Source organism: Vombatus ursinus, unplaced genomic scaffold (assembly GCF_900497805.2).
Source record: "Vombatus ursinus unplaced genomic scaffold, bare-nosed wombat genome assembly UNPS02009835.1, whole genome shotgun sequence".
Lineage (NCBI taxonomy): Eukaryota > Metazoa > Chordata > Mammalia > Diprotodontia > Vombatidae > Vombatus > Vombatus ursinus.
The window spans coordinates 7,779,841-7,802,709 of NW_020949613.1; the positions used below are offsets into that span (position 1 = coordinate 7,779,841).

Genomic DNA, 22,869 nt, shown 5'->3' on the forward strand with positions numbered 1-22,869 from the left:
GTGGGTGGGCAGGCCACAGCAACCTTGGAGCAGGCCTCAGAGGACTGAATCGCAGGCAGCTGTGGTGGTTTCCAGACTTCTCAACCCATGAACACCAAAGACAACTTAGAAGGTCAGTGGGAAAAGTCTGTTTCTACAGTGGTGAGAGAGGAGCACAGGGTCCCAGCCCCATTGCCTGGGGTGGCAGCTGCTTCCTGAGCTTCCAGCCCATAGACTGAGGGAGAATCAAGTGACCAATGAGAGGGGGATTACAGGGATCTCTTTGTTGGTGCAGGATTCTCTTGCTTCGCCCATGCTTGGATCTGGGTCACAGTTCTGGTGGCAGTCCTAGGGCGAGGAGGAGCACTGGCATGGTGGAGCTTGTAGTGGCTGTGGAGAGGATACCCTCCTCACAGTTCCAAGACAGAAAAGAGTGCTCATAGACCAGAGCACAGGCCAGGAGGAAACATCTCGCCCTTCATCATAGCACCTTGGAAGAACTGAAAATTTACAGGTTCCTAGAAGTATCTCTGAAAACAGTTGCACAAAATCCCTGAAGCTTGGGACAGTACATTCTCCACACTGGAAACAAACTCCTACCTTAACAAAGAGTTTATAACTCAAGTAATTGGTCGAGATCATGAGCAAGCACCACAAAAAGAGTCAGATTGTATTATCTTACTTTGGTGACAAAGAAAATCAAAACATACAACCAGAAGAAGACAACGAAGCCAAAACTCCTACATTCAAAGCCTCCAAGAAAAATATGAATTGGTCCCAGGCCATGGAAGAGCTCAAAAAGGATTTTGAGAAGCAAGTAAGAGAAGTAGAGGAAAAACTGAGAGTGATGCTGAAGGAGACCCCAAAAAATTCTGAAGAAAATAACACCTTAAAAAAATAACCTAACCCATGGCAAAAGAGGTCCAAAAAGTCAATGAGGAGAAGAATGCCCTAAAAAGCAAAATTGGCCAATTGGAAAAGGAAGTCCAAAAGCTTAGTGAAGAAAATACTTCCTTAAAAATTAGAATGGAGCAATTGGAAGCTAGTGACAATCTGAGAAATCAAGGCACTGTAACATTAATCCAAAGGAATGAAAAAATAGAAGAGAATGTGAAATATCTCATTGGAAAAACAACTGACCTGGAAAATAGATCCAGGAGAGAGAATTTAAAAATTATTGGACCATCTGAAAGCCATGATCAAAAAAAGAGTCTAGACATCATCTTTCAAGAAATTATCCAGGAAAACTGCCCTGATATTTTAGAACCAGAGGGCAAAATCAAAATTGAAAGAATTCAGCGATCACCTCCCAAAAGAGATCCCCAAAGGAAAACTCCTAGGAATGTTGTAGCCAAATTCCATAATTCCCAGGTCAAGGAGAAGATATTGCAAGCAGCCAGAAGGAAACAATTCAAGTATTGTGGAAACCCAATCAGGATAACACAAGATTTAGCAGCTTTTACAGTAAGGGACCAGAGGGCATGGAGTGTGATATTCCAGAGGGCAAAGGAGATAGGACTACAACCTAGAATCACCTACCCAGCAAAACTGAGTACAATCCTTCAGGGTAAAAAATGGTCATTCAATGAAATAGGGGACTTTCAAGCATTCCTGTGGAAAAGACCAGAGCTGAATAGAAAATTTGACCTTCAAATACAAGACTCAAGTGAAACATGGAAGAGGTAAACAGGAAAGAGAAATCTTAAGAGACTTATTCAGGTTGAACTGTCTACATTCCTGCAGTGAAAGATGATATTTGTAACTCATGAGACCTTTGTTAGTATTAGGGTAGTGAGAGGGAAAAAATTATATGTATGTATAGATAGATAGATAGAGGGCACAGGGTGAGTTGAAGATGAAGGGGTGATATCTGGAAAATAAAATTAAGGGGTGAGAGAGGATTATACTGGGAGAAGGAAAAAGGGAGAAGTAGAATGAGGTAAAATATCTTACATGAAACAGGCAAGAAAAGGCTTTTACAGTGGAGGGGAAATGGGGGAAGGTGAGAGGGAATGAGTGAATCTTATTCTCATAGGATTTGGCTTAAGGAGGGAAAAACATGCACACTCAATTGGGTATGGAAATCTCTCTTACCCCACAGGAAAATAAGGGGGGAAGGGGGCAAGAGAGCAGGGGGTTGATAGAGGGGAGGGCAGATTGGGGAAAGGGATAATCAAAAGCAAATACTTCTGAGGAGGGACAGGGTAAAAAGAGAATAGAATAAATGGGGGGTAGGATAGGATGAAAGGAAATATACTTAGTTTTTCACAACAGGACTACTATGGAAGTGTTTTGCATGACTACACGTCTATAACCTGTATCGAGATGCTTGCCTTTTCAATGAGGGTGGGTAGGGAGGGAGGAAGGGAGAAAATTTGGAACCCAAAGTTTTAAAAACACATGTTAAAAATTAAAAAAAAGAAAAATGAAAAAAAAAGAAAATTAGAACTGGGAAAGGTGAAGCCAGCAAAGTTATGAGATGAAGAAATAAAAAAAACAAAATATTAAGAATGAAAAAATAGAACAGAATATGAAATGTCTCATAACAAAAACAATGGAAGTAGAGCACAGATGAAGAAAAGAAAACATAAGAATGATTGGACTACCTAAAAATTCTGATAAAAAAAGAATCGATACAATAATACAAGAAATAATTAAAGAAAATTGTCCTAAAGCATTAGAACAAGAGGGGAAAGTAGAAATAGAAAAAATTCACTGATCACCACATGAAAGGGATCCTATGAGGAAAACTCACAGGAATATTATAGTCAAATTTCGAAACCCCCAGATCAAGGACAAAATATTACGAGTACCAACTAAAAAATAAACAATTTACATATGGTGGTACCACAATTCGAATTGCACAAAACCTAGCAATGGTAACATTAAAAGATTGCAGGTCTTGGAACACCATAGACAGAAGAGCACAAGAACTGGGCTTCTGGCCGAAAATATCACACCCAGTAAAGCTAAGCATAATTCTGAATAAAAAAAATGGATATTTGATCAATTGTCAGACTTTCAGGACTTTGTTAAAAAACAAAAGAAATCAAAAAACCCTGAACTCAATAGAAAATTTGACATACAAGAGCCAAGAGAAATATAATGTACATATGTTTATAAGGGACTAAATAAGGATAGAATGTTTACCTTTTATGTTTGGGAAATGTAAAACATATGTCTAAGATTGTTACTAGTAATTAGGTAACATATAAAAGATTGGAGTAGACTTAAGTATGATATGATTTCAAAAAGTAAAACCATTCAAGAACAGCTAAAAAAGCAATTATCTTTTACAAATGAGGTGCAAGAGGAAGAACCGATACAGATGAATTAGATGGGGAATGGGGACTGTTAGTTCTGGAAACTCACTTTCATCAAGAATGGGTTTAAGAGGGGAAAATACATGTACATTTACAAGAGTACAAAAGTTTTCTAAATTCAGAAAGAAATAAAACTCTAAGGGAATAGGGAGGGTGGAGAGGATAAAGGAGGGATCTTTAGAGGGGAGAGTGAGAGAATAGGTTAAAAGGGGGATATAGAAGGGTGTTTAGATTTAGTGGAATGGGAGGGTAAGGGAAGAATTGCTGGAGTGGAGGTAGGTTAAGTAATATGAGGGTAAGGTAGTAGGTAGAAGTAGAGTAGACGAGTTAGGAGAGAGAATAAAAGAGATATGCACAAAAATAAAAACCAAGATTAGGAGTAGAATCTCTTAGGGAAAGGATACATTTATATATGTACGTATATATGCATATATACATATGTATATGTGTACACATATATCAAGACCTATATATAAATATATCCATGCTCAATTGTAGCCCAGGGGTGGCGGGTAGGGAGGAGAAAGGGGGAAAAAAGAACAAAGTAACAAGTGTACAGCAGAGAACAAAAGAAAACCTACAAGGAAGCAAAGAAAAGATGAATAGATTTTAACATAATGCACAGTATTTCATATATAGGCTTTCTTGAAATGAAATGTTATTGCTATATATTTTGAATCTTTTCCCATGTTCTGCTGTGAACATGACATTTTTTTCTTTTCTTATTTTATATTTAAGTTTAATAATTAAGTTTATAATGTTTCTTTCTCTTTTCTTATTATATATTTAAATTTTAGCATTTGTCTAAAATAAACACACACACACACACAAACCACTATCAGAATCCCTCTCCCCCAAAAAAATGCCTTCCTCAATTACAAGAGGTTCATTAAAAAAAGAAAGACTTTGTGACTTAAGTCATTTTGACTATTATGAATACACAAATTAAAAATAAAGGATATATGAAGAAAGATACTGTCTGCATCCAGAGAAAGAACTGATAAATAGTATGTATAGAATAATTTTACATATTATATGTGTTTGTGTATGTGTGTGTGTGTGTGTGTGTGTGTGTGTGTGTATCTAATGGGAGCCATCTCTAGGGCAAAGAGGAGGGGAAGAAAAGGGGGGAAAAGAAATTTACATGATAACTTTTTTGCAGATTTGGAGGGAATAGTAAGTTATATGTGGTAGATTTGTAGTTTCATGTGCTATTATCTTTTTTATTGTACTGTGTTATGGAAATGCTTGTTTTGTTCTGTGAATTGAAAATAACATAAATTTTAAAAAAGAAAAAAATAAAGGTTCATAGGTTCATAGATTTGGATTTGGAAAGGACCTTAGATCCTAAGTCCAACCCTCTTATTTTACTATAAGGAAAACGGGGAACAGCGGTTATCCTTGCCCAGAGTCACATAGAGATACTAAGAGTCTTAGGTGGGAATTGACTCCAAATATTTTTGACTCCAGCTCCAGTGCTCTGTATACTATATATGCGCTTTGATACCTCTGAATCTTTATCTATTTCAAATTGTAGTGCTTATTCATTGTGGTTCCCCTGCATTATTCCTCTAAATCTTCTGAGACTTCTACATTCCTCAGCCCCTGTCCTCAACAGCAGTTTGCTGTCTTACATCTTTCTTACTGGAAGGTCACAATAGCACCTCTGTCCTTGGAAGTGCAAAGCCTAAAATTTGAAACTTGCAGAAATAAAGACAGAAAAGAAAAAGGCCATCAGGAAAGGAAGAAGAGGTTGAGATATTTCAAGGCCTAGGCAATGAGTCTATAGTCCCAATTGCCTGAGAATCCTTCTTTTTCACCAGCTTAATCAATTCAGTGTGCTGAGATTCCTCATAGCAACGAATGAGCAAAAAAAAAAAAAAAGTTTGCAAACTACTTTTTTTAAGCCTTTAGTGATAATCATTTATGGAAAGATCATATTAGGCCTGTGAGACCATGCTGTCTAACACCCTCATCTTACGGAGGAGGAAACTGTAGCCCATGGAAATGAATTGTTCTCTCCAAGGTTATCCACATAGTCAGTGGCAGTGTCACGTGTGGAATCTGAGTTCTCTGACTCTAGATTTAACATACTTTCCACTGCTTCCTAATAGATTAAACAGATGTTCACTTAAAAATTCAATTGTCATAGTATAAGCTATTTGTGATAGGGGGGCAACTAGGTGGCCCAATGGCTTTGGAATCAGGAAGACTCATTTTGATGAGTTCAAATCCTGCCTCAGACATTTACTAGCTGTGTGACCCTCGGCAAGTCACTTAACCCTGTTGGCCTCAGTTTCTTCATCTGTAAAATGAGAGAAGGAAATGGCAAACCACTCCAGTATCTTTGCCAAGAAAATCCCAAAAAAGGGTCATGAAGAGTCAGGCACAACTCAACAACAAAGCTATTTTTTTTTATTCCTACTGAGCAGAGACTGACCGTGAATACAATACTTTCAGATCAGAGACTCCTGCCCTAGGATTCCAGGTCCTGATCAATGAGTGCCTCACACGTAAGCCACCATCAGGCTAGCTCTAGCCATGCCTCAATTTATGCTCCTATCTACTTCTCACCAGTCACCTTCCTGATGTTTGATTCCCTTTGTTTTCCCCAATATCTTTTTTTTTCCAGTTCTTGAACCATAATCAAATCAATATTGCCATGGCAAATGAAAAGCTTCTGTAAACCTACTCCCCTATGGCTCACTCACCATCAGTTTACAAACCAAAAATTCTCCACCCTGGCCACTGAAGATCTGCATATGATCTGTACTATCTGTATAAGCTCACCCTATTTTGATGTGCTCTCTTTCCCTTTTGTTTTTGTGTCTTTTTTGGCTAGCGCAATGATTGGCCTATAGTAATTATTTAATAAATGTTTTTACATTCATTCAAAGTCTAATATAGTCTTTCCTTTAGAATGTGGAAGTTGACAGTATATAAGGGACTCCAAGGGCCTCTTTCTATGGCAACTAATTTTACCTTTAACCCTGGTCAACTGCCTTTCAACTATGTCTCACAGGTCACAAGGTAGAGCTGGCAAGAGTGTACAGTTGGATTAGAACTGAGCTCTCACTGTGGCTGAAAAATATATAATCTACAGTGCTTGATGGTGAATTGGAAGAACCATCTTTGTATGCACAGGACAGCATTGTTATAACTATTCAAGTATGTGGGGGATTATGGCATTTTGCTTCCTCACCTATACTTTATTTTATTAGCAATTATTAAAAATCAACAGAGCAGAACTCTTGGTGGCAACCCCAAATTTCATGAACCATAAAAAGCAATAGTGCTATAATAGATGTGCCCACAGTGGGAGACAAAATGAAAGGGAACAAGTAGGAATGACCTTTCCCTGTTTCATCCAGACTTAATGTGAATTAGTCACAGTTCTCATAGGAGATGCATGAGATAGAACTAAAAAGTGATATTTTTTCACTTTAAGTGACCAATGTAAATAATGTTAAACAGATGTTAAAGATTAGTTATTACCAGAAAACAGACTGCAAATAGTTGAATAAGAAGGAAGAAACCCTAAGGATTATAGATAATAAAATAACATGGGATTTCTTTTCCCTAATATTTCTCCTTGTTCTTTCTTTTAGTGAAATCATACCTTATGACCACAGATAGTTGTAGTCTAGTATCACACTTGTAGTAATTCTTTGTATTTGTATTTGTAGTAAATTCTTTGATATTTTTGATGAGCAAACAAGCCTGGTAGAAGTTTGTAATATATATATATATATTGGTTTATATATACATACATACCATACATGTATATACATACACATTTATGATGTAACAGTGGGTATATGTGTGTGTGGGTTTATTATGTATTATATGTCTCTGTGTGTGTATATATATATCATAAGTTTATATAGATATGTATATATGATTATATACTCACATTCTTATTATGATGTTTGGCTCATCACATAGCGTCCTGAATATTCTGAATAATTTATTCACCATGTTATCTCCACTATGACAGTGTGATCTGCTTTATGCAAAAGTAAATTCCATTATACCATGCTCCAGTGCATGGAAAATAGACTGATACTTGACTTTCTCAATCTAGCTGTATGATGAGCAGTAAAACTTAAGTGCTACTTAAAAGGAAAAGGGTATCACTAAATGTGGTAAGCACCAGTGTCTTATTTATGATCTCAAAAGGAATTCTACATACCTACTTTTTTAGCTATTTTTTAATATAGAAATGTGTATTTTTATGTCAACTCAATATTGATCTGGTATATATGTGTTTGTGTGTATGTGTATATATATGTATGTGTACAAATGTACGTAAAGATAGATACATACACATATACATCTGTACATATTTGTATATGTGTGTATATATAAAGGTAATACTACATTCAGAGACTGTTGCACCATGTTTATCCATTTCTGACCTGAGTTCTTCTAATTTCAATTCTCTCTGTCTAAAATTAAGAAATACATTGCTTTTCATAAAAAATGCCAAGGCAGGTAAGTCATGCATTTATATAATAATAGAATAACAAAATAGCAACTACCCCTCATTAATGCAATATTTATTCACACATTTAAAGATTATTACAAAGTCACCTCCCCACTTCTCTTCTTTAGGACAAATAACCACTGCTTCCTTTAAGTCTTTTTTTTTTTCCAGAGGGTTTATATCCTGGACTTATACAATTTTTAGCCGCTCCTTTTTTAAGCTGATCCTTTCTAAGTTTCCCATTATGTTATTAATGAGGCAGGAACTAGTACTCATCTGAACAATTCTAGAAATAGTATGGGAATTACTTTGTGGTTTCTTGTCCACTGGATATAAAGGTGCTTGGCTCAGTGTTCCACAGGCTTTTCTGAAACAGTTGCACTACACTGAAGATGTATATTTTTACAATCTCATAATCACCCCTCCTCACCAATGGTATGTTAAATAGTTTATTAAATTAAGTTAAGTTAAATTAAGTTAAGTTAAATAGTCTTCCTTATGACAATGTCATATAATCTTTTCAATTAAATTTCTTCATATATATCTGGCCAAAGTCAGTTTGAACTATAAATCTAGTGGTTACCAGACCAATTTTGAGTAGACAATGAAGATATTCTGTTTTTTGGAATTAAAACTAGTTAATTTTTTAAGGAGATAAGCAAACTTCCTGTTGAGTCTACAAACTAAGTGTCAGTGTCAAATACAATTAGGAATTTTTGTCCTTTCCCTCTGTGATAGTATTTACCTTACTGCTCATTTCACTATGTTGAGAAAGGCAAGTGTCAGCCTTCAACTGTGGCATTGGAGCATACTGCAGAAAGCAAATCAGACTGGAATAGTGGAGCGAACATTGATTGTGGTTGAAGACAATTTGTGTCTCTCAGTTTCTATATCAATAAAATAGGAATAGTAACATTTTAATATCATGAAATTGTTATGAGGAAAGTCTTTCATTAATGTTAAAACACTACAGAAATATATTTTATTATTAATTTGAGAGAATAGTTATTGAAAGTACTAAATGGATCTTAAAATTATAGAATGGTATACATGATATAGATCTATATCAAACATCTTGGTTCAGTTTCCTTATAGGCACAAAATCTTGTGGAAACTCAAAAGAAGGGAAATAAAACAAATAGAAGCATTTTACATTTCTTGTAAGTATAGATTTGATTTCCTTTATGACTAGATTGATAGTGCAACTTTATTTTGTGACTTTAAGAGAAACTGAGGAAAAATGATTTTAAAAAATGTCATGATACTCCATAATTTTAGTTCCAGCAATTAATAAACTTGATGTATGACTTCAGGGAAATAGCTTACTCTCTATGAGCATCAGTTTCCTCATCTGTAAAGTGACCATAATAATATTCCTACTATTATTTTATAATGCTGTTGTAAGAAAGCACTTTGTAAATCATACACTACTATGTAAATAGTTATTATTTAACCTTTCTGTGCCTCAGTTTCCTAATACGTAAAGTAAGAGGACTGGACCAAATGAAATGTAAGATCTTTTCTGGGCCCACAATTATATAATTATAGTATTTACTGAGCAATTAATCAAATAATCAATGTAAACTTATTACATACTCACTATGTGCCAAGACTTGAACTAAGTGCTTTGGATATGAAGAACAGTAAAAAAAAAAAAAAAAGGAAATAATACCTGCTCTCAAGTAGCTTACACTTTACTGGGAGAGAGAACATGGTCATATATAACTACATTTAGAATAAATGCAATATAACTGCATTTAGAATAAATGCAACATAAATACAAAGTATTTAGAGAGGGATGATGCTAACAGTTAATGGGATCAAGAAAGGCTTCATGCTCACTAACTTCATGCCACACTCCTTAGTTCTAACTCTAACCTCCTCCTCTCATCCTGTGCTACAGCATTTGTATTGGGACCCAAGGCCTCTGGCAAGAGTTCATCATTTCTATCTCCAGCTTAGATCCACCACCCTACTGCTTTCAATCCATGTTCATGCCGTTACTCTGACCATACACTCCTCTTGGACCATGACTTATTTCCCCTATATAGGTTAATTTTCCCTACTTGAAAGTATGCTTCTTAAGGACAGAGATTGTCTTGCTTGCTTACCTTTGAATTCCCAAGATGTAACATAATGTTTGGCACATACTAAATGTTTAATAAATGCTAATTCATGTAGAAATAAGGTAGAGTGCCTTATGTAAACAAAAGAGAAGGCCATTTTGGTTAGACCATGGAGTATGGGAAGGGCTAGAAAGATTATGTGGGGTGATTCTCAGAGCTTCCCCCCAACCCAGCCTCTTTCTGAAAAGTTCTTCAGGAGGACATTACTGATAATAAGAGTCTTATCCAGGTCAAACTCCAGTCCAGGCCTGAATTGATTTAAGCTGCTCAGGTATGGGTGGAGACAGATTCCTCTGCCTAGATAGAATAAGGGTGAGTGTGGTCTGGTTAGAGGGTGGTCTGACAGAACAGGTATTTCTACTCTGTCCAGATGTCAGGGTGATATCAGCCCCTGTTGAAAAAGTATTGTACCAGGATTAAGTGACCTAAGTCGTGTACTCAAGACCTTCATTTTAACATAACCCATCTCCCAGTGTGTTGACCACCAGAGTTGATTGATACCCCTTGGGAACACCTATTCTTCTAAGGGCATATAACATTGTACCCCCAAATCTCAAATTGAGTCAGTTCTGTACTGGCCCCCTTGGGTGGGCCTAGTTCTGGACTGTAACTCCCATGCAATGCATATCAAGGAAGCTTGAGAGAAATAAAATGTGGACACATGCCCTAATCCATTTGCCTCTTTCTTAGAACAAACTCTGTTTTTGAGGTTAACAGGGGCCAAATGGTGAAAGTCTTTAAAAGCCAAACAAATAAGTTAAGATTTTACCCTACAGGCAAAAGAAAGTCCCTGGAGTTTATTGAGAAGTAAAGTAAGACAAAGAAGAAAGGTACACTTATGGATAAGGAAAATTACTTTGGCATGTATGTGAAAGATAGATTAGATTGGGAAGAGATGAGGAATGGAGACCAATTAAAGAATTATTGAGATGATGAGAGCCTGAACCAAAGTGGTGGCTGTCTAAGTAGTAAGAATGGGACAAACACAAGAGATATTATGGAAGTAGGTATGTCAGAATTTGACAACTGCTTGAATATGTGGGGTTAGGAAGAGTGAAAAATCAAGGATATTGCCAAGGGGGAAAAATGGGAGACTAGAAGGATAGTCATACCCTCAATAGAAATAGGGAAGTCCAGAAAACAGGTGGATTTGGAGAGAATTATTCTAAATTATTCTAAAGTTCTGTTTTAGACTGGTTGCGTTTGAGGTATTATATGGGATAGCCTGTTTGATAAGTTCAATAGTAAGTTGTTAAAAAAAAAAGATGGTAGCTTTGAAAGGAGAATAGTGGGAGGTTTAGAGATTTGGGTGTTATTCTTATAGAGATGATAATTAGACGAAAGGAACTGTTGAAGTCACTAAGAAAGTGTAAAGAAAGAAAAAGAAAAGAAATCCTGGGTTAGAATTTGGGTTGCTGTTAAGAGTAAGATATGTATGATGCACTAACAAAGGAGACTGAGAAGAAATGTCCAAAATACTGGAAGCAGAAACAGAAGAGAATAATATAACTAAGCCCTGAGAAGAGAGGTAAATAACGAAGAGAGGGCAGTCAAATGTGTTGAATTTAGCAGACAGAACAAGGAGGATTAAGAACTGAGAAAAAGTCATGGAGTTTCGTAATGAAAAGATTGTTGGTAACATTGGATAACAAGCAATTTCAGCTAAGTGATGAGCCTGGGAGGCATTTTTCAAAAAGTTGAGAAGTGGGAGGAGAAAAAAGTGTGGACTACAAACGTAGTCAGCTTTTTCTAAGAGTCTGGTTGAGCAAAGAGCAGGAGAGATATAGGAAAATAGATTGAGGGGATAGATAATTCAGTGAAATTTTTAATTTTAACTAATTTTTTTTAATGGATCAGGGTATGGATATCTTTGGAAGCAGCAGGGAAGAAAGCAGTAGAAAGGGAGAAATTAAAGATGGAGGCAGCTAGGTGGCACAGTGGATAGAGTGCCAGGCCTACAGTCAGAAGACCTGAGTTCAAACCCAGCCTTAGACATTTACTAGCTGTGGGACCCTGGACAAGTCACTTAACCCTGTTTCCTCATCTGGAGATAAGGAAAACAAGCTGGAGAAAGAAATGACAAACCACTCTGCTATCTCTGCCCAGAATTCCCTAAATGAGGTGACTGAAATGACTAAATAAAGACAGTGAATTATTGAATGAGCAATCTGAAGGTTAAGACAGGAGGGCATAAGATCAAGGGTACTTATAGAGAGTTGACCTTGATGAGGAGAAGGACTACTTCACTATAAGAGACTAGATGAAAAGAGAAGAAGTGGGGGTTGATGACAAGAGGTTTTCAGATGCAGAGAATGGAAAAAGATGGAATGTCCGGCAAACGTACTCTATTTTTTGGGGGGGGGGCAAGTGGAGGAAATAGAAATAAACATTTATATAGCACCTACTATGTGCCAGGCAGTGTGGTAAGTGCTTTTACAAATATTATTTAATTTTATCTTTACAACAACCCTGGAAAGCATGTACTTTTTACAGCTAAGGACACAGAAGCAAATAGAGGTTAAATGACTTGGCTAGGTAAATCTCTGAGGCTGGATTTGAACTTTGGTTTTCCTGACTACAAGCTCAGCACTCTATTCATTGCATTACAACCTGCTTCTGGCAAGTACAAAGCAAGATACCTTCTCAGCAAAGAAAGAAATAAGGTACTCCTCATTTGAAAGATTGGTGGAAAGGATGTTGTGGGAGATTTTAGGAGAGAAAAGAAGTTTAGAACAGCCTCTGTATGGAATTCAATAATTAAGTACAGCACCCAGGCAAACCCAAGAATTTGTAACTACGTAAGGTATATATATCCTTTCACTGATGATAACAAAATGGAAATACACACAATCACCAACTACCCCATATGTATGTATGTACACATATGTGCATATGTATACACACATACCTACATATATACACATATGTACACGTGTATACATATTATATACACATCTATTCTTACTGAGATTACAGATGCATTTTGAGTATTAAAGAGTAAACTGATTTTCCAAGTTTATTCTTTGTACATTATTGACACTTTTGCTATGTTTTGGTATATTGGAATAATAGAATGGACATTGATATCACTTAGGTAGAAATCCTTTCCTTCCCGCAGTTCTTTGGACTCCACAAAAGTTCATGGTCCACCTAAGATAAACTGATCACTCATCAATCTCATCATCATGCTGACTGACTCAGTTTTGTATACTCAATACGTTGTCATCTCCCTCAACCTTCTCTCCCCTCTGATTGGAGAGATGTTGGATGGAGAACTAAACTCTTTCTAAAGCTTTCTTTTATAAGAGGACCGGGATCAGCATTTTCCATCAACAGCTCTGTGGTTTAGGCTCCACAGAACATCATGCCGTGAAGCTGAGTTCTCCTGATGCCTCATCTCTGCCCCTGATTTTCAGCTTCTTTTCATTGTTTTCTCATAAGATTGTGAGCTTTTTGAAAGCAGGAGCTGTTTTTCTTTTTCTTATTTGTTTCTCCAGTGTTGAATACAGTGTCTGGTACATAGGAGGTGCTTAATAAATATTTATTGTGTTTTATTGTAAATCATAAGTACTTATGGCCTCAGAAGTTCCTAAATAACCATGGAATAAATGAGTCACTTAAAAATTGAAGTTCAATTTAACTTAATTAAAAAAATTTTTAAAGTGCCTAATATGTAACAGACACTGTGCCAGACATAAGGAATACAAATGAAAAAAGAAACAGTCTCTTTACTCAAGGGGCTTACATTCTACTGGAAGGATCTGATTTTATGTAACATTAATGGGTAGCTGATGATAAAGAAAAGACATCCTCACGCTTAACACATATAGATTTTTAACATAATGCTACTGATAATACAGACTTCATTCCAACGCACAGTTCTGACAGGCCTCAATGACAAATTAACAATAGAAAAATGGTCTTAGTTTGTGTTTTATTTTTCCATAGTTGGTCATTTATATTTATAAGAAAAATATGCATAAAACAAATTATGTGGATTTTCCTCTTTTGAACAAAAAGATAGTGGGAACATGCAATCAGAATTAAGAACTAGGAAAGATATTTTCAGATTGGATTGCTGGCAATTTAGATACTTGGATCAAGGCAATAACTCTCACCACTCCCCCTTACAAACCATCAAATGTTAAGCACAGAAGAGATTTGCATACATTGCCCTTTAACAATATTGAAGAAAATTAACTGGTCAGATTGGAACCTGAGATTGTATTTTCTTTATGAAGTGTGGCTAATACTTAAGCATATGCTTGCCTTATTTTCAGTTAATCATTTCAACAGCAAAATGAATAGGAATGACCGGTTTATGTAAAATGTCTTTGTTTCTGGGGCTCACTTGTTTCTTTCAAAACAATAATTGTTAAATTAGAGTATTTTTTCTTATTTTTCATCTATCTCACAACATCCTTTATGTGCTGAATTTGTGGGAGAGTCATTATTTTCATTATTAGTCTCTTTGGTCACCTCAGGAATTAAAGTATTTTTAAAGGGCAAAGCAGACCAAAGATTCTAAATATAAGTATTTCTTTCAACGTTCTAATTGTAGCCATGGACAGAATTATATGACAAAGTAATATAAAATCATAGCCCAAAAGAAAAATTCTACTGTTCAGATAGAACTATTTACCACATAGGACAAACTCTTAATGCCTCAACTATGTATCCAATTTCACTTTAAATGGAGGTTGAAACCTACTTGCTATCTAGTCTTCTTTTTTTTTAAGTAACAAACAAATGTATTTAAAAACAGACCTTTCCACTTGATACTTAAGAGTGAAACAAGGAACCACCACCCCATATCCAGAAGATGCTTTTCCTTCGATTGGAGAGTAGCTGCCTGCCATTACTGTTTCAGTTTCCAGAACTCTGCAAAGAGCACCAGGCATTGACTCCTCAAAAGGAGAGGTAAGGGGTAATCTTTCTGTCAATCAGTCTCTATACTCGTTTTCTGATTGTCAATGGACAAATGCAAACTCTCATTCACTCCATGAAGGTCATTAGAAAACAAAATCTTGTATGCCTTTTACAAAAAGCACACCCTCAGATAATAAATATCTCTGATCCATTTATCATGTTAAACAAAATCCAATGTTAGCCACTTAATATCCTTGCGATCCATTATAGATCTTTTGCACTGATTCTTGATCCAGCAGCTGTCTGATCCCTTGTCTCTATTGCTCTGTAAACTGCTCCAAAGGTGATTATTACAGAACTCCTAATGTTGTTGTCAAAGCTAGGCAGCCCTTCTCCTTTTTTTCCATAGTTTAGCCCCTGGCCTGGTGATCTTATCCCAGCCAACATGAACCTTGTGGCCCTCCAGGTGTTGGATGTCCATCTCAAAGCCTATCAGTGACTCCACCAGGGAGATAGTCACATTTGTGTATCAATCTCCGCCCTCTCAAATACCTGGTGCTTGAGAACTTTGATCCGGCAACGTAAATCTCCCCGCTCGCCATCCACGTGTGGCTCAAAACCTTCTCCAATGAAGGGGTACTCCATGCCGTCTCTCACCCCTGGCTCTATCTCCACCTCCAGAGTATGTTCTTCATTCACCAACTTGACATTGGGACATTCATCGAAGACCACTTCCTGGGTCATCTGGAAGCGCCCCAGGCCCCGCTGTGTTGTCCTCATCTCTTGGCAGCAATTGCATTTCCTTTTGCCAGGTGCCTGCCAGGCCACAGGTTTATTTCTCACCACTTTGACAAAATTTCCTGAATATACTTCTTCTAAAGTGACTTCCAGGTCCACAACAATGTCGTTTCCTCTTGGAATGTTCCTGTCCTGCTGCGGTGGACTTCCTCCAAACATGAAGCCAAAATCTCCAAAGAAATGTGAAAAGATATGCCCATGGGAGCTCTGGTGACATCTTTCAATCCCTGTTTACTGTAAGCGCCATACTGCTTTCGTTTCTCGTTATCTGATAGCACGTCATAGGCAGCCCCAAGATCTTGGTACTTCTCTTGTGCTAGTGGGTCGTCAGGGTTCGGGTCAGGATGAAGCTGTAGAGCCGTTTCCGAGGGGCCTTTTTAATGTCTTTTACAGATGCACTTCGAGGTACCCCGGGGATCTTATAGTAATCTCGCCCCGCCATCACGAATCTGAGCATGTAGAGCTGCACGAGACACAGGCCGCTGGTCGGTCTCCTCCGCTATTGTTTTGCTTTTGTCTAGATCTAGAAAACTGGGCTATTATGACCACAGGGATGGTCATACTCTTGACTCATCACCCCTAACTATACTATCTTCATGATTTTAGAATTCCTCTTGCTGATAACAATCTCCTATTCTTTTATGTTCCCTAAACTTATTCAAATACCTACTAGCTTGTGACCTGGAGAATGGCTCCCAGACAAGTCCCTAAGCCTATAAATTGCAGAGCAGTTAATAAGCTTCCTTAGTTTAAAAAAAAAAAAGTTTCATCACCAGAAGTTTCCTAGGCCAATGAAATTACACTCTGGAGCAAATTTACACACACACACACACACACACACACACACACACACACACACCTTTATAACAGTTAGTGCATAGCTTTGTACATTGCATGAGCTTAATCAACCTTTGTTGAATTGAATTGGTTTTGACCTTCCTATATCCATAACAGACTGGAATAAGTTACCAATTCCACATATGTCCTGCTGGAGACCTTTTTGATATGATAGGCCATTTAGTGCTTTAGTAATTATGAAATTTTAAAATACTTTATTTAGGCCATTTAATAATTCAGATGATCACAAAGATGTCTTTTAAGTGACTGAGGTGAGATTTGTACCCAAGTCTTCCTAACTAAAACTCTAATACTTGACTCATTATATTGTACTGCCTTAGACATATATACCACAGAGATCTAAGAGACCAAAATTCTACTTCCTTAGTGGTACGCTGGAACAAGCTTGAAGTGGCTTGCCAGAACCAATTATTAAATTTTCAATGGAAGCTCAATACCTCAGAAATTGGAATATGTTACAGATCAGGACTTGATTTCTTATTTTAATGATTGTCTAGACTAAAGGAAATGATAGATAAAATGTTAATAATTCAGCTTAAACTTAAAAAATTTGCTCTGTATACATTCTTTTTTCAGAGAGCCAATTATTAAATATTTACCAGTACACCATTGTCTCTGTTTTTGTTCAGTCATATCTAACTCTTCATGGGCCCATTTGGGATTTTCTTGGTAAAGCTTTTGCAGTGGTTTCCCTTTTCTTCTCAAGTTCATATTATAGATGAGGAAACTGAGGAAAACAGAGTTAAATGACTTGCCCATGATTATACAGCTACTAAGTATCTGAGGCCAGATTTGAACTCAGGAAAATGAGCCTTCCTGACCTCATGCTCCATGCTCTGTCCAGTGTGCCAACTAGTTGTCCCATCTAATGTCCCTATTCTGCCAATAATTTAAAAACTAGTCAGTTTGTCAGAAAAGAATGCAAGCTTCTTGAGGACAGGGAATATTTTATAGTTTTTGTTTAATTTTTTATATTCTATGCCTAACATATGTCTATGTCTAACATATATCTAACATATGTCATATACTCTATGTCTAACATATTCTATGTGCCTTGAGCATAATAGGAACTTCATAAATATGTGTTGATTTGAATGAATTGACAGAGGTGAGACTTAATGGAGGAAAACTGATGTTATCCTTGATTTCAAATTTAATTCACCAAATATTTTTAGAGTAACTATGATGGACGAATATGGTGCCCAGAAGGAATGTGGAGTTGAATAATCTTGCCCTGACCTTCCTGACTATTTCATCTTTAGCCAACTTTTTTGAAGGTGACTGAAACTAATCCATACTAATTTCTTATGTCTTCTAATTCACTCTCCCCCACCTTCCTAAACTTATGCTACTTGCATTGGAGGATGAAGCAAGGATAACTTCATATGTTGCACCTACTTCCCAGGGCTATTGTGATGATCAAATGAGATAATATTTGTAAAGTGTTTTGCAAAACTTAAAGGGCTATATAATCGCTAGCTATTAGCCTTATCATTAGATTGGGTTTTAACGGAGCCTAGTAAGGAAAGTCAGGCTTGTCAGGGATCTCCTTTATTTAATATTCTGTATCTTTGTTTCACCAGGTAACAGTAAGTGTCAATAATTTTGGTTCTGGACAAAAGAGGACTGTTTTCCCTGCTTCTTTGTTATACCCTGGGCTACAAATACAGCTTCTATCATTGTTTACCTAAGGGGTGTGCTAGCCAATAATCCTTTCAATAGCAGCCATAAACAATGTCAACTGGGACAGACCATCTCCTAAAAGACAATCATGTTTTAAAATGGACTCACCAAGGGATGTAGAGGACTTATATTTTCTATCAACATATCTGAAATTGCTTGTCTTTTACAGGAATGAATTTTTCAGACTTTCCTTAGAAATTTTTACTAATCCCTAAGCCCATTTAAAACTGTCTCCCTGGCAATCAAAATGATTTTACATGATTTGGTTCTTCGAATAGTTTAATTCTTAGCCATGCACAGTAAATGGCAGGTATTAAACTTATGTGTGTGTGTGAGTGTGGAAACTGATAAGAAACTTACAATATGAATTTCTAGAAAAAGAAAGACATAGAAACACTACCTCTCCTTACTCTACAAGGGAACTGAGCAGAGGGAGGCTTAAGCACAACACGTTTTATAGGGAATTTCTATTCTATTATCCAATCAATTAAGCTATATACTTTACTTCTTTTAGATATATATTTTAAAGTTCTTGGCCCTCCTTTCCCTCAATTCTCCTCCTCTTTTTGACATGATTATTTTTTAAAACTCTAACTTATTTTGGTCTAACTTAATCATTAATAGGCTCTTTTATAAGGGTTTTAAAACATGTAAATGACACCTAACTTAAAATATCAGACAGTAATGTTAAATCCATTTGGAAAGGCCTATATAAGACTAATTGAACACTATACCCAGTCCTAATTTACTAATATATTCCTTTCAAATGTTTTACTGCTTTTTGCAAGGTTTTCAAGCTAGGCACCTTTATTGTTTTGAAACAGGACCCAAAGCCAAAGATTTTTAAGTCAGCGGGTCCTAAGTCTCCAAGGCTTACTTTTCGAACTCACCACAAATAATCAGGCAAAAGTGGTACTGCTGTCACTAACAAAGAATAGGAGCAAGTTTTCAAAACAAAAGATAGCTCCTGATCTGTAAAATTCAGAATCAAACGTTGTTAATAAGGAGGATTCCATTTCTTAATGATTACCTAATGATGGTTACCCAGTAGTAAAGTCACTTAAAAATGAAATATTTTTGAGAGAATAGACCTTTGAGCTCAAAAAGATCCGTATGACCTTGCTGCTGCAACTGTTGCTTCTACTGTGTTAGTTTATAAGGAAACAAATCCTAAAAGGCTTATGCCATCAGGATAGCCTTGTTATATGTGAAATGATAGATTTATACTTATTCACATATAATTTAGAAACTATAACAAAAATTTCAATATTCTTCCCATTAGTCGTTGCTGCTGATTAAAAAAAAAAAGCTGAATAAGGAAACTTATAGCTGCAAAGATTGTGATAATTTCATGTGAATATTCAATACTTATACATCATTCATCTAAAATTCTAAATAATTTCTGGTTTTTATTATCTTTTTTTTTTGTTAGACTCTGTGACTTCAGCAGGTAGGGAACACCTAGTATAGAAATTCCTTCCATTGATGCAGATTGGCAAATACTTTGTCACATAGTCATAGATAAGTAAATCAATGTTCATAGCATTTACATAAATTCATAAAGCAATTTTAAATGTTGTGTTTGCTATAGAATGATTGCTTTCCTATAAAAATGATTCATCCATCATATTAAAATGATATAACTCATTTTTATGCTTACAATAGCTTATTTTTCTATTTTTCTTTTTCCCTTTGTGATATACAAAGTATACAAAAATCTCTCTTCTCTTTTTCTTTGAAATTTAGGCCATATCTATTTAATGCAAGTATTTGCAGTCATCCAGTGTCTTTTACTCCAAAGTATTCTTTTCTCTCTTAACAGCACTGATTTATATGGCTTCCAACAGAGGTCTAAGGAGAAATATGTTATTAAAGATAAGGAAGGCAGTTTATCCTAATACTGCAGACCAAAGATCCTCTTGAAAGCTTCTATTTCTAGTCTGATTTTTCTTTATTGTCCTATTTTTAAAAGAAAAAAAAGAAACTTATCTTTCATATTTTGAAGAGCAGTTTGAGTGTTCTGGCTAAGCACATCTTAAGTCTGAGATTTTCTTCCTGTGTTTTACAGCAGAGCAATTTGGCCCATTGAGTGCCAATATTGAGCATTGGAGATTGGAAACCTTCCCTCTGTACTATGGAACCCAACTACTGAATGGATTCTCAGAGAAGGGTAAATGAAGTTTCTTTTCTGTAATACCTAGGTCTCTTTCTCTTGGTTTATTGCTCTCTCAAATAGTCATATGTCATTGTAGGTACAGTCAGCTAGGGGGCGAAGTGGATAAAGCACTGGGCTTGGAATCAGGAAGACACATCTTCATAAGTACAAATGTGGTCTCAGACACTAGCTGTGTGATCCTGGGCAAGTTACTTAACCCTATTTGCCTCAGTTTCTCTTCTGAAAAATGAGCTGGAGAAGGAAATGGCAAACCACTCTAGTAGCTTTGCCCAGAAAACCCCAAATAGGGTCATGAAGAGTCAGACATGTCTGAACAACAATAACAATTGTAGGTACACCAAGTTCATTTTGTATTTCGTACATTTACAGGTATACATGTAACTTACTAGACATAAAAGAAGTAACAATACTAGCCCAACTGCTTATTATTTTTTTCTTTAAGAAGCCTATTTTCATTCTTGGTTCAAGATGGTCCTTTGCTATAGAACTGGGATTTATACAGGAATAGATGTCAATTTTGATAGCAACAATAGAGTTGTCTTTTGAAATGTTTTTTCCTCATGTCTTTATCTTTCTTATTGCAGAAATTACCGTTGATTTTTTTCCTTTGTGGTTTTGAGTGTAGTTCCTTTTCTCTTTACAACCAATAGAATAGAAGCTCAGGGCTTTCAGAGAATATTTTCCTTCATGACTCACTTCTGCCTCATTCACACAATGAACTGAAAATACCATTAGTGACATTTGTCTTTTTTGTATTTTTGAAAAAAAATAATTTCTATATGCAAACAAATAATAACAGCAGCAAGGAACAACCAGAGATTTAGCAAAATGCAATATGTTTGTTTCTTTTGATGTGGAACAACAGTTGTCCTTGACATAATCACTTTCAAAAAATAATAAAAATGAAGAATAAAAAGATACGACCCATATCCCAATTATCTTTGATGTCAGGGTTGCTATTCAAAGGGCACCATTTGGTTGGCAGTGCTCCTATAGTCTACGTTGTTCTTTAAAAAAATTAATAGTTTGGCATCTTTGCTATACATCTATTTGCTATACATCCTTAAAGTGATTTTCAACCTCTATACACTTGATAACATCAGTATTTTAAATATATATGTGCATGTATATGTATATATATATATCAGAAATCTTTCAGATAGAAGGAACCTTAAAGATTACCTATTCTAATCCCTTCATTTTCACTGAAGCCCAAAGGTTACACAGTCAAGTAGTGGCAAGTGTCCTGCCTTCAAATTCAGCTACACATTACATGGTTACTATCCAGAAGACTCTCAAGAGATTACACAACGGATATTTTAATTCTGATATTGTATATAATATTCTTCAAAATGACAATATCTTTGACATTAGGGGACAGGGAAAATGGTATTTTAAAGTGAAGAGAAGACAATAGTCGTGAGGATTCAGAAAATATTGATGAAACACGTTAAAAGCAAAGCACATGTTAAAAGAAATACAAAGATAAATAATACATTATATATTTTTAAAAAGGTTATAATCTGGTAGAGAAAATAAAACATGCATGTAGCTGCTTTAAAACAATCCTCCCATAAACACAGAAAATAATATAATAAGTGTATAAAATAAATGGGTGATTAGATAGCCTTGGAGGCAAGCCTTGAAGAATCAGTTGGATCTCAACAGGTGCAGATGGGAGAAGATATTTCAAAATCAAGCCTCATGCCAAAAAGTCACAAAAAGGCATACCAAAATGGGTGAGAATATACAGAAACAATTTATGGAATGGTAAGTAGTACAGAATACCTAGGACCTAGGATATGTTCAGGATAATTGTTTGAGCTACAGAAGACTTTGAATGCAAGACTAAAGAGGCTGAACTTAATTTCATAGGGAATGAGGATTTATTGACATTTTAGAGCAGTGGGTTGACATAATCAAATTTGCACATTAGATCAATCTAACATAAACTTGTAGGGAGAATTAGAGAGAAGAAAATATGGTTATAAAGACTGGTCAGAAGGCAATTGCAACAGTCTAAGTGAGAGGTAAAATGGTCTGAGCTAAGGGGTAGCAGAAGGCATATAAAGGAGGGAAAAGTTTTGAAGTATACTGGGGAAGTTCAACCAGCAGGACTTGGCAACTCATTAGATGTGGGAAAACAAGGAGGAGTCAAATATGATATCTGGGTTTTAAGCCTGGATGATCTGAGAGTGGTGGTAGCAATATTGAAATCAGGAGGAAAATAGGTTTTGAGGAAAAGGTAATGTATTGGGTTTTGGTCATATTGAACTTGAGGGGATAGTAATGGCACATCCAGGTAGAGAAATCTGACATCGTTTGGAAATAAGCACCTGGAACTTAGGACACAGAGTTCTATTAGAGATAGATTTGAGATCTATCCACAGAGTTGCAGATTTGAAAGTGAATAAGAATAATGAGGTGAAGATTCATGAAAAAGAAAAGAGAGAGAGATGATAATACAACATTTAGGACTAATTACTTTTAGGAGAAGAGGTGAGAAGAAAGACCAAAATTATTTTTAGAGAGGTAAGGAGAAATCCATGCCATAAAAGTCAATTATTATAT

At 36.0% G+C, this 22,869-nt stretch overlaps 1 protein-coding gene and 1 pseudogene across 1 annotated transcript in view; both read right to left on the bottom strand.

Annotated features, from left to right (window-relative positions):
* KHDRBS2 (KH RNA binding domain containing, signal transduction associated 2) overlaps positions 1-22,869 on the bottom strand; it is a 762,937-nt gene that overhangs the window by 52,993 nt on the left and 687,075 nt on the right. The gene's annotated exons all lie outside the window — the stretch shown is intronic.
* LOC114036384 overlaps positions 15,029-22,869 on the bottom strand; it is a 65,388-nt pseudogene continuing 57,547 nt past the window's right edge.